Consider the following 14491-nt stretch of genomic DNA (forward strand, 5'->3'; position numbering starts at 1 on the left):
CACCGACAGAGATCGATCCCACACCGACGGCGCATCAAGCAAATGCTTTACCACTGGGCTACGTCCCACCCCCGGTCAGATAGGAGAACGATTTTAATTTGATTTACGATCGCTATAAGGAGGCGTGTTCGAGACCCCTGCGGAATATGAGCACGTTAAACTAATTACTTACCTAGCTATAGCGAGAACCTGTCACCCCTGTTTGAAAGTTTAAAAAGTGTATTGAAGTTTGTTTTGTTTAACGACACCGCTAGAGTACATTGATTTATTAATCATCGGCTATTGAATGTCAAACATATTTTGACGTCTCAGAAAGGAAACCCGCTACATTTTTCTATTAGCAGCAAGGACTTTTTTTATAAGCGTCATCCCACAGACAGGATAGCACATACTACGGCCTTTGATAGACCAGTCGTGCTGCACTGGCTGGAACGAGAAGTAGCGCAATGGCCCAACCAACGGGGATCAATCCAAGACAACTATTAGAAGCATGTGATATGTTATATGCATTTCCCTCAAACAGGACAGCACCTACCGCCCGGCCTTGATATAGCAGTCGTGTGGCACTGGTTGGGACGTGAGAAAATCAATCAGAGAATAAATCCACCGCGGGAATTCAATCCTTCGACCCAGGCACCGACATTGTAAAGCTAGCGGTACTAGAGGGCACTCGAGGTAATGCTGGTTTAACACTTGCTGGTTTGCCTTCAGGGATTACCTGTCAAGTTTTTCCCCGTGAAATTACTAAATTGCCGTCACTCGTGGATTTATTACATAATTCATGAAGTCTAATTTAAAGCCTAAATTCTATTAACAATGACTAATTCCGGCAAGATCGAACCACCTCGGTGGATCCATTCAACTGATTGGGATTTTCTCTCATTAAAACCAGTGCACCACAACTGGTCAACGGCCGTGGTATGTACTTTCATGTCTCTGGGAAAGTGCATATAAAAAATCCCTTTTTGCATTAGAAAAAAATGTAGCGGGTTTCCTCTGACGACTACGTGTCAAAATTACCAAATGGTTGACATCCAATAGCCGATGATTAACTAATCAAATCAAAACAAAACAAACCAAACCAAAAAAAATCCGTCAAAAAAACAAAAAAAATATAGTTGGTCCCATCCTCCTACAAAAATGTTTTTGTAAATAATTTTAGTTTGGTTTGACGTAAGAAGAAAAGTAAAAGAACCGAATTTACAAAACCTGTTTTTGTCTGACACGCGTGTAGCTACATAAATTTACGATGATTAAATACCTGCGCTTAATAAAAAATAGGCTTCGTAAATTCGGTCAAAAATGTTTCAGAAATAACAAAGCACGACTATTTTTGTGTGCAATTTAGAAAACAATCGGCTCAGAAATAAATAGCGTATAGTCAATTCCATAGTATGGAGAAAAAAAGACGTTCCCTGTGGGAAGGACTTTAGGTTAGATGCGTATTTCCCATTTCCCACCTTTTGGGTGGAAACTCTAGCTAAAGAAAACAACAACACCAACACCAACACCATCACCATAATATCCCCTGAAAAACATTCCCTAATAACAGCAACCACACATCCGCCATCTCCAACTCCCCCTCATCCAACATCAAATGATGAATCAACTAGAATATTGAGGCGGCCAGACGGTCAAACTGGCAGACGGAAAACGTCAGAGATTTATATGTGTTGCATGTGAACCAAAGATCCGCAAAAACGTTAACGTCAATATGATTATCTCTACTTAACGTAAATATGTATTCCCTTCTTGTTGGACGTCTCTGGCTGAAACCCGACTGCTTCGTATACACATTAAATGGACATACCCCAGGTTTTAAACACTAAGGCACGTTTGACTATTAGAGCCGTTTTTGATAACTGGAATAATACTTTACTTAGATTTTTTTGTTTAGATTACCCATTTCCGTACATTCGAAGTGTTTGTTTTTTTATCATCCTGGTGTTTTTAGTATCGCAATATGCATTTATCATATGTTTAAAAACGTACGTGCGTCTGAGAGGTAACAGTAATGGAGTCAAGGTTTAGTCTATTTTTAAAGGGTATTTCACTGTTTCAAAGTCACAGACTCATGTTTCACTCAGTTGTAACTTTATCCACATGTGTTACAGGTTTGTAGATTAACTAAACTTAGTGTTAATTTCCATGGGCTGAAACCAGAAAACTTAGTTTTAATTTCCATGGGCTGAATCCGGGGTCTGTCCCTTTAAGTGATATCACATTTATGAGGCTGGGGGTGTGCACTATTACTTGATGAAAACCAATGCAAATATAATTATATGTGCATGTTAACCTGACATTAAAGCACACTGCCCCGGAACACACATTTCAGCTGTCTGGGCTGTCTGTTCAGGACAAAGTTAATAGCTACTTGTTAATGAAGGGAATTGTGACTGCTATGCACCGTGTAAGTGATCCGTTAAAATCGACTAGGTTGGAACCGATACTCGGATGTCAGTTCTAAGACCGATGACTTAACCATTTCAACAACGAGGTCCGTTCTACTCGTGGATTTTTAGTACCATATTTATAAACCTATATACATTTAAATTTTGTCATTACTCTTTTAACAGAATGTTTTTGCTGATATAATCCATATTACGGCAACACATTCATACAATAAAGTTAAAATACTAGTAGATTTTTGTTTACAATAAAATTAAAATACATGTTTTATACAATACAATTAAAATACTAGTAGATATTTGTATACAATAAAATTAAAATATATTTCTCTCTATATGACTTTGTGTTTACGACTTAGAGTCGTGTTTAATGTCTTTTACGAATATATGGTCAGGCAAGTAGTTCTAGACTGAACATTAACGACATAGCCTATGAATATGACGCCATGAATTGGCCATGGTTATCTTCAAATGACAGAATAAGAGAAAATGAATGGCACATATGTGAACAAAGGCTGCAAAGCAAGATCAGTTTGCTGTCAAAAATGAAAAACAGAATTAATGTTTAAATTTCTTCTATTAAATACTGTGCAATTTATAGATAAACAAGGAAGTTCTGTTAACAGCGCCAGGCTGGAAAATCATTTCATCCATAAAGAGCAACGCTCGCTCATTGACGTAAATTCATCCGTTCCGGATGTATTTGATTAATGTCCAATATCGAATTCCTCCACAGAACGCGAAGGCCCGCACTTGGCGATATTTAAGCAAATACAGGAGGGATGGGGGGTCTACCAAGTCATTTTCGATATCAGATCAGCAATAATACAGACGAACGGTATTTACATTTTGAGCCAACAATCTGCGCAGAAATGTTAAAATAAATACTAATGTGCAAAATGGCAAAACGTTTCTCAGAATGTGGTCATATGGATTCAGCTTATCATCTGACGACCGAGAAGAGAATGGAAACAGTTGAACATTGTCATGTTAAACAGACTGTTTAGTGATTAGAGTTCGGGGGAAGTGGGGGTATTGGCATTCGTTCATGATGTCGATAACAACAAAGGTTACCAGTGCTAACACCAGGAGCGCCTTCTATTTGATGATTTCTTCACGTTTTGTAGCCGCACTTAAAACCACGAAGCCCAGTGATAAAGCGGTCGGTCTGGGATCGATCCCCGTCGGTAGGCCCATTGGGCTATATCACGCTCCAGTACACCCAAGGCCGTGATATGTGCTGTCCTGTCTATGAGATGGTGCATATAAAAGATCCCTTGCTACTAAAGGAAAAAAAATGAAGCGGGTTTCCTCTCTAAGACTGTCAAAATTACTAAATGTTTGACATCCAATAGCCGATTATTAATAAATCAGTGTGCTCTAGTGGTGTCGTTAAACAAAACACACTTTAACTTTTTAAAACCATTGACCTGAGTTACCATACAGTGCAAACTGTTTTCGTCTATTATAGTTGTTTGGTTTTTTGGGGGGTTTTGGGTGTGTTTTTTTACCGTTAACTTATATATTCTTTGCAAACGGTTTGTTTAAATTACCAATGTTTGCAAATTTAACGTGTTATCGGTCGTCCTGGTGTTTGTTGTAGCTTGAACTTAATTTCATTACCCATATAGTTAAAAATATCGTGGTACGTCCTACTAGAATGCCATGTGGGACGTAACACATCGACGTCACTACAACCTTACAGGAACATCAACTAAACGAGTTGAGTGATATAAATTAAGATCGATTATGGGTAATAAATAGGATATTAAACTCGATACCATTTCGTATCATGTTTATGTCTCTCGTGAAAAAAATTTCTCGTGACAATTGAAAATTATTTCACTGGGGACATAAACATGATAAGAAACGGAAGCTCGTTTAATATCGTATGCAACATAAAAACGGTACGTACCTCGGAAACTGGAGTCTACAGCTTTAAGATACTAACAAATTACAAACAAATTAACGTCCAACCGTATCCGCAATCGTGGATGTAAAGCCGAGTATAAAATTACGCGTGCTTCCAGTAAGCACTGGTTGTATACGTCTCCTTCATGTAATAACTCAAACTCGTGAATTTCTGGGCTGCATTATATATCCCCAGTGTAATACTTATATCAGAAGAAAAACAATTGAACATTTATGGTTGTTCTATGCTGAATAAAATCTCATAGGCGATAATGTTAACGTGTGTAGCTAAACATTCTACATGCAATATATCAACCAAATTATAGCCCATAAATACGAATACTACAAACCCTCCATACAAAAAAACAAAAAACTATTAACTGAAGAAAGTGTAAGTTATCATATCTTATTTTCATAACCGGATGCTTTTACAACACCACTAATTTCGAACACAATTGTAGTAGGCTATTTAGTTTTACAGGTACCACACACGTTTCAAGCACAAGATCATCTGACACAGAGGTACAAGACGAAATAACATTGCATACACTCATTGCCCAGATATTTATTACGAATGGCAAGACTGGTAGTATTAACTGAGCTATCGAAAGTTATTTGGTACAGTGCTATCGTATGTCCATCTATTATAATACTTCGAAGTCCTCGACCAGCTTTGAGAAACAGGATCCGAACCCAGTACCTACCAGCCTGTAGACCGATGGCCTAACCACGACGCCACCGAGGCCGGTACACACAAAAAACAACCACACAGTTGTACCGCTCTTTACTGATTAATAACTAGAAACATTTTTAAAGCAGGATAATAATATTTTGCACCGGATATCATATGGGTATTACCCGTTTGTGGTAAAATTTTTACGTATGCAGGTCGAATCATTATAAATAGTGACAGAATCACAATTGCATGTTAAAAGATGTTCTCTCACACCCACCTGCCCCCGTCCTCCTCATAGACGCACGAGACAAAAAAACCCAGAGAACGCCAGATTCGAACCCACTGCCTTTGAAAAACATGGATATCAGGTATTATCCGCCATGAAATGTACCCATCGCCAGTGTCTCCATTGTCAGTGGCGGATCCTGCGTGAAATCGAGCAGGGGTTACAAGGAGGCAGTGAAGCTGTCGATGGAGAAGGGGTAGGCTGGGGGAGTGTGTGGTAATTTTGCAATGTTTTAATGTGGTCAAAACTGGCAGCCATGGATGCAGGATTTTTCATGGTTGTGGGTGCAACGCTTAAAACGGTAATCTACAGTATTAAAAAAATATAAACTAACATGTATTATTTGTATTGTAATCATCCATAGAAATATTAAGCTGAACATTGTAAACATGTTCCCTGCTGAAAACCCCCCAAACAAATGCATTATTTTCATCTACTAAACATTGGATTTCTTGAGGGGGGAGGACACTTCGAATTTCGAGGGAGGGTGTCCTCCAACACCCTCGTCTTGGATCCTCTTGGATCCTTCGAGAACAGTTCTTATGCTTAAATTGATGCAACAAAGTGAATTGAACTGAACTGAATTAACCTAGCGAACACTTCTTGTATTCTTTATTCATATGTATTGGCGTAGCCGGAGTTTGAGGGAGAGACATGGGGACAATGCCCGCCAATCGCCCCCCCCCCCCCCCCCCCCCCCCAATAACACAGCTCAATGACAGTGTGCGTTCCTCCTCCCAATAAGGGTGCCCCTCAACAATATAGAATACTGGCTACACCAATGTCTACCCATCTCCTACTTCATCGGTCCTAACAAACAAACAAACAAACAAACAATCAATCGCGTGCCTCTATTAATAAATTCACCTGACATTTTGCGGGACATAGGTAATGGAAGAGAACAGCTCACTCACCATTAGGTAGTATTATATCCATGCATAGATATTTTATATTTATACACATTTAAAATAAATATGATCACAATAAATGTCAAAAAGCTATCTTTTCGCACATGTCTGAAGTTCAGCTATGCTCAGACGAATGTGCGTAGTATTGCTTTGACACCAATAAGTATATTGAAATCGTCAAAGCTTTGTTGACGTCACGTCAAAGTAATGTTGATGTTTTTATGGTAACGGTACAGTAATAATTAGAGATGCGCGGTATAACCGGTATACCGCAATATAAAGTTTGAACAATACATATCGCGATAATATATATACGTATTGTTCAAACTTTATATATATACAAATGTATATATATATATATATATATATATATATATATATATATATATATATATATATATATATATATATATATACCTATATATATATCCAGTTTAAGAAAAGAAACAATAGCTTCACTTGTTTGGAACGATTCTTGATTGACTGGGGTAATATTTTATTAAGTTATACAAACTGTACATAAAATTAAAGTACTTAATAAATTCTAATAATTGAGAATTTGTCTTCGCAATATATATATAGAATACTAAACGAGTTTGCTTGCCATTTCATTTTTATGAAATGAGTGAACATTTTGGTATATGACGAGCGAAAGCGAGTCAGATACGAACACTGTTCACGAGTTTCATAAAAATGGTATGACAGCCAAGCTCGTTTAGTATTTTATTTATTACAAACCAATTGCCAACAAGCCGCAACGCAGAAGCAAGCATATGTCGAGACCTACTACACGTTATTGTTCTACGAATTGGGTCAGCAAGTGATCTACGTCACGCTCACGTCACGCCAATATTACACTAGTTAGATATTGAGTGATTGTTATGACATGAGCAATATCTCACACTGGTGTGCAATACACCGTTGTACGTATCGCAATTCAAATTCCTGTATCGCAATATATCGCAATACGCCATATTTTGGCAATACCCATCACTAGTAATAATCTATTGTCCGTCTCCGGCAGGAGGGATGATGCAAAAAATATTACGTACATAAAACATATTCACGCACAGAAATAGCAGCCAGTCCTTTGTCAAATTCAAAATGTATTGTCACGTCTTAATCTGTTAGCCATCCTTATGGAATGTTTTAATAACATTAAAAAAAAAAGTAATAAAAAAATGATTGGGATGTATTTTTATTTTAGTGTGGGATAGAGGTATTTAACCCTTTAAAATAGACGATGCTTTTCTTCTACATCGGCCTGTCCTTGATTTGTTATGAAATACAGAAAAAACAACTTTAGGTAGATTTAGCATAATTTTAAGTGGATTCCTAATTTAGGTGTTTGCTCAATTTGTTGAGCTTTGAATAACGTTCATTTGTTTTAATGCAATATATTATGTAGGTACTGTGCATCATGAATAAAACATATTTAGGGGTCACAGCAAGCTTATAACCCTTACCTTTCTCCATTGGAATGGTCACGGGACCCCTGTGACACCCCCCTACCCCCCCCCCCGGATCTGCACCTGATTGTTCTTCATCCTTCTGAAACATCATTCTTAGGCCTGCTTGTGTATTTGTACCTCAACCATATATGTTTATTTGGGAGGTGTGGGGGGGGGGGGGGGAGATCTGTAAAATTTAATCATGTATATATATATATATATATATATATATATATATATAGTCGACCTTCGATAACTCAAACTTCGATCTTTCGTAAACGTCGATCTCTCGAAGTGAAACGGCGGTCCCGGCCGAACTGCTATACAAACTAGTAATAACAGACTTCGAACACTCAAACTTCGAACATTCGAAAAACTCTATCTCTCAAAGTAATTTTGTGGTCCCACCATAAAAAAATAAGGGATATTGCACTTCCAAAACTCGAAGTTTGTGGAGTGACTGAGCCTTTTAACTGTACCGGTAATACTTTAAAGCGTGAGTGTCCCGACTGGTCTCGGCTATCGAAGCGGTAATTACAGAATAATAGATCGCTGACTATGCGGAACGAAATGATCCTACATGCCTGCATTGGGTTGTCGGTGTTTGTACACGGCAGCGGGCCTCATTACGCAAAGTACGGATAGTCTTGTAATCTTCAAAGAACTGTTGTAATAACAATTAACGCTGTTTGTTTTTTCTCTTAAACGAGTGCAAAAAAGTACATAACCTAGTGCTATTTGGCATACAGCATTTTGATTTGTTATGTTATGTCTCGCTATGTTAGTGAGGGTTTTTTAAAATGATTTTTGTGATTTACAATAATTTTGCTATTTATATTGTGTATTTTTTATTTGGTAAACAAACGTACTTAGTGCTAATCGACATTCAGTATTTTAATTTATTACAACGCTACGTTCCGCCTTGTTTTGACATTTGAAAAATATATCAACTTTAATTTATCGCTTACTTCCGGTAAGTACGTGCTTTCAGTTTTCGTTGGGTTTTTTTATTTTACTGTCAATTAATACAATAAAAGTACATAGAGATGTACGTCAAATTGATCGGATTTATCTCGTTTCTGTTAATATTTACTTAGTTTTATCATATACACAGAAGAAATGTGCTAACATCCGATATCAACGAAATGATAATACTGCGATGCAGTTTCACTTTGAGGTCTGCTGTACGAATTTCGAACACTCGAACTCCCTGAAACTCGAACTATTTCGTCGTCCCCTTCAACTTCGAGTTAACGAAGTTTGACTGTATATATATATATAATTATTTTTTAATCTCGGACACCCTCAATCCCCCCCCCCCAAACCAACCGCAAAACCCCCCCACAAAACTGAGACTAAAACACAAAATTGCTTTGCTTCCTACCCCCGACGCTTCTCGAATCTACCCCCCCCCCCCCCACACACACACACACAAACCGCTATGCTATGATTTCTAAAATCTCCTTAATAAGCTTTGTTACATTATTTACCACGCATGGCATGTCGTAAACAACATGGAATTGTCGTGCACCATGGCATTTCTCGTTGTCATCATAGTACACGCTGGGATCTTTACGCTTACATCTTGTATCACTTAATAACAAGAAACTCCTAATGGCTTGTAGCCTTGACCTGTGCCAACACAAGCACTATACATGGGATGCATTAGTACAATCCGACCTTAACCGTAACGATTTCACTGCTGCCATTTACAACTTACTACTTGTAGCAACGAACTACAGCGTGTCACGTTCATGGGGCGTTACCGGCTTTAAACTAGTTGTGAGAAAATCTATAAACACGAAATAATATTACATTAAAGTCTTTTCATGAAAAAAGTGTGTGTGTGTGTGTATGTGTGTGTGTGTGTGTGTACTGGCCTCGGGCCACCGTATTCTAGAACCCCTGTCTAAACAGGGGTTCTAGAATACGGTGACCCGATGCCCAGTGTTTTTTGGATTCGAGATTAAGTTACTTTGTGCGATCCCGATGACAAGTGGTAAAAAAAAAAAAATCTACAACGTTACAAGGTAACCAGTCAATTCGTACCATAGTCATTTCGTACCCAATTTTACCATTTCGTACAATAGTTATTTGGTAATTTCGTACCATAGTCATTTCGTACCATGGTTATTTCGTACCATGTCTGTTTGGTTATTTCGTACCTTGGTCATTTCGTACCTCAATCATTTATTGTGCAGCTTAGTTGACTGATAGATAGTAAAATTTCGAATTACTGATTACTGTGAAATAAATTTATAACGATTTCAAGATCGTGTATATTTTGTTATACCTAATCATAGACTAGACCACACTGATATTCTACATCGATACTGATGCGATTGTTTATCCAACAGCAATAAGGCAAGCACAGGCAGAGAATCTGTCGACAGTGGGCTAAGGACGTAAGCCTATATAAGATGGTGTGGGTGGGGGGGGGGGGGGGGGGGGGGGGGGTCTCGTATCATATGAAATGATCATCAGTGGCAATATACATATGTTCTTGTAAACCTTTGCTCACTTTACAAGATATGTTTACACATCAAAGTTTATTCGTCAACAATAAAGATAAGAAGTGGCATACCATGACAAAAATAAGATACCGAGTACGAAACCACGATGGTAAGAAATGACCAAGCACTATAGTATGAGATGGTAAAAAAAATAGATACGAAATGGCTATGGTAAGAAATGACTGTGGTACGAAATGACCAAAGCACTATGGTACGAAATGACTATGGTACGAAATGACCATAAACTATGGTAGAAATGGATGGTACGAAATGACTTTGGTTCGAAACATCTACAAGTCACTTCTTTAGATTTGTTGTCACAAACAATATTTCACAAATAAATTGTTGGCTACCAGTAATCTTTGACCCATCCATAACATCAATATACCTTTATTAACTTTATTAAACGGCACTTCTAAACTAAACAAAGGGCCCTTTTAAAAAAATCTAGGATCAAGTGCCAGTAGCTGCCCCTCTTCATTCAGTTTCATTTATTCAATTAAGGGTTCAAGCACGCTGTCCTGGGCATACACCCATAGGAGTACGGGCTCCAACTTTTGTAGGTGTGGGGGGGGGGGGGTAGGCTGATTTTTGCCGCAATTAAACGAAACTGCCAGAATCTGAATAACATTACCATTGCATTACTGCCAAACAGCTATATAGGACTGAAAATGAATCACTACGCATTTTTACATGGATTGTGGGCTCATTTTGCCCGAAAACCTCTATCGTTTTTGCCAGAATTTAAGGATTTGCTCCAGCACTAGTAGGGTCGCCCATCCCCCCCCCCACCCCCACCCCACCCCCATAACATTTTTATTAATATCAGCAGGCCCGTGAAGTTTTGTATGTACCTTTGCCTGCATGGGGGACACATACCCTGAAAAGGACAACCCCTGTTGTCCAGCTCTTTCTCCCAGCATATTGGTTTAAACAGACACACCCTCTAAACCAGGCCGGAGTACACCCATTTTACACAAAAAGCACTACTTTTGCATGGGCCGGAATTACCACAAACAATTCTTCAATGTCAACAAGTTACACATGTTTACAAACTACATGCTATCCCCTGTCACTTCAGTCAAACAGTTGCCACTTCACAGTCAGCAGCTTGCGCGGTCTGCCGGATGGACAACCAAATAAGATCACAGAGGCCATATGTCAGGCGAGCAGGCGGGTGTTACCGACAAGTTCGCATCTTTGTGCAACTCATCAATCTCTGACGGCCTTGTTTCGCGCCAACAGTCAGCTTGCCAGATTTTGGGGATACTTCCAGTTCACAAGACTGGAATCTAGTTGTACTGATTATATTCTATACTGGCGTCTGATTAAAACAACAAATCCCATTTCAACCAGTTCCCCAACGACTGGTACACCAAAGCCCTGGTATGCACCGTCCTTTTTTATGGAAATATGCATATAAAAGACCCCATGCTGTTTTATCGGTTAGAACAGCTTATTTGGCGGATTCCCTGTTGTTCTCCGTGTCAAAATAATTACATGTTATGCTAGATTCAGACTGCCAACTGCCTGCAAAAGTTGGCCAACTCGACGACGGTTGCGTTGTAATTTCCTCCAACTCACGACTTAAGACGGGTGCGCTAAGATTAACAACTAATGTTAGACTCAGACTGCCATCTGCCAGCAGAACGTTGCTAGACTGAGCGCTCTTACTACTCCATTCTCGTCGTATAACCCATAGTTGTTAATCTCAGCGCACTTGTCGGTAGTCGGGGGTTGGGGAAATTACAACACAAACGATGAGTTGGCAAACTTTCTGCTGGCAGTTGGTAGCTTGAATCTAGCATTATAGGACGATAATCGAGTTGTAAGAGCGCTCAGATAGCAGCTAGACAATCGTAGAAGTCGTGACAGCAGAAAGTTGGCCAACTTTATGCAGACAGTTGGTAGTCTTACCCTAGCATTATTGACAAAAAACATAGACCTGTTTAAATTGTTTGCACGTGCTGTAAATGAAAGATTCTTTTCCCTTTTCATTGTCGTTACTTTACATTGTTTAAAAACAGTACTTAATACATTTTACCCTGGGGAATGGCAACCATTACCATTAATTTCAGATGTCTTGTATATAATGTCCAGGTCCACGCCACAACAGTTATCTCTTAACGCGGTCACCGAGTAATAAAAATAGACTGGTAGCTGGTAACGTTCCCAAGATGGCCACGGATGGTACTATCTGTACCAGTCTATGCAGTGGTCGACTTACTGTGGGCGACAGTTGTATTCATCACAACCAATTAGTGTCTTCCTCAGTTCGTAACGCAATAAAGCATCTAGGTGTTCCATTTTAACTTGATTCTTGCACTTTTATAGCTAGTTAAGGTTCAAACACGCTGTCCTGGTGATGTGGGCTCTTTTTTTTTTTAGGACAGTGGTTAATGGTTATTGGCTATCCTTTAATGGTTAGTGGGAGACATAGAAAGAGAGATAGGGAGAGATAGTGTAAAAGAGATAGAGGAAGATAGTGAGAGAGATAGAGAAATATAGACATAGAGAGAGAGAGAGAGAGAGAGAGAGAGAGAGAGAGAGAGAGAGAGAGAGAGAGAGAGAGAGAGAGAGAGAGAGAGAGAGAGAGAGAGAGGTAGGTAGGTAGGGAGGAAGACAGAGACAGAGGCGGATAGAATAAGGGAAGGAGAGCCATTGAAACCGGTAATGCTATGATTTAAAGGCAGGCTCTCGCGGATTTCTCAACATAAAATAGGGTGTGTCAGTTCCAGCGTTGCTATTCACCAAATGCTAGCTACTTAGCTACTGTAAGTCATTTTGCATATACTTGGATTAGTTTGCGTTAGATAAACAAAATTATGGCTATGTGGCCTTAATTCAGTTGAATTGTTTGCGTTGAGTTATTGCTAACTTTAGTCAAGTTGATCGGTAAAAACACAATGATATATCAGCCGACACATCTTGGAGGTCATCCATCAGTTTTGCCAGTGGAAGCAAATGAGATTGTGCCGAGGACCTTCCAACAATCCATTGCTTCACACCGCCATCGTCTCGCCGAGAAAGGCAGTGTGTCAGAGATTAATATTTACATAACTAGAAAACAGTACGCAGTTTTTTTAGAACGCAATCAAAGCTGCAATAGCATTCTAAAAAATATAACTGAGCAAATGTTACAGCCACGATAGCTTTCTAAAAATATTACTGAGCAAATGATACAGCTACGATAACTTACCTAAAATATTACTGAGCAAATGATACAGCTACGATAACTTACCTAAAATATTACTGAGCAAATGATACAGCTACGATAACTTACCTAAAATATTACTGAGCAAATGATACAGCTACGATAACTTACCTAAAATATTACTGAGCAAATAGTACAGCTACAATAATTTTCTAAAAATATAACTGACCGAATATTACAGCTACGATACCTTTCTAAAAATATTACTAAGCAAATATTACAGCCACGATAGTTTTCTAAGCAATATTAAGCGATAGCTTTATAAAAATATTACTGAGCAAATGTTACAGCTACGATAGCTTTCTAAAAATATTACTGAACAAATGTTACAGCTACGATAGCTTTCTAAAAATATTACCGAGCAAATAGTACAGCTACGATAACTTTCAACCACGAAAACTTTCTAAAAATACTACTGAGCAAATATTACAGCTACGATACCTTTCTAGAAATATTACTGAGCAAATAGTACACACCTTATTATATTATTTTTATACTAAACCATTAACTCCTCGACTCTACCAGTGACGTGCAATCCTTCGATTTCCCTAATTAAATCATGTTTACAATCTAGGTCAAATTAAAATGCAGGGTTAGTAAAATTGACACCTCGTTGTTGATTGCCACTGCAGAATTCCCGTGTGTATACCGACTGCAAACAAGTTGAAAAATATATTTCCGAACTTCCATCTGCATGTTATTGCCAAATTGCTCCCGGGGAAATGCTTCACTTCAGTAATGTAATCTGGCCTACATCGGTTATAAATAGCCTACTGTGATTGTTCTTTCAGTTGTTAATCTGAACAGATCAGGCCCTTTTAATGGCCCCTCTGGGCAACCTAGGGAGACATTTTCAGCACCAAATAGGTCCAACTAACGAGCTACTCTCTGCCTACTAAACTCCAAACCTATACGTAGCTCCCTACCTTTCCATTTAGGCCGACCGTTCAAAATTGTGTCTAACTTCCTTCATCAAAAATGCGCACCCATTCTCTTTGGCTTAATCCTACGGGATATTCCAAATTCATTAGCACTATACCACCCTCCGCCTGCTACCGGCTACGGCCGAACTGCTGGTGCTCCCCTCCTACCTACCCCACATCTTTCCTGTCCAGGACGGAGGA

General features: G+C 38.8%; 1 protein-coding gene across 3 annotated transcripts in view; it reads left to right on the top strand.

The window, feature by feature from the left end:
- The window catches only part of LOC121381406 (secretin receptor-like), a 98522-nt gene that overhangs the window by 58506 nt on the left and 25525 nt on the right, over window positions 1-14491 (top strand). The gene's annotated exons all lie outside the window — the stretch shown is intronic.

This window comes from Gigantopelta aegis, chromosome 9 (assembly GCF_016097555.1).
Source record: "Gigantopelta aegis isolate Gae_Host chromosome 9, Gae_host_genome, whole genome shotgun sequence".
NCBI lineage: Eukaryota > Metazoa > Mollusca > Gastropoda > Neomphalida > Peltospiridae > Gigantopelta > Gigantopelta aegis.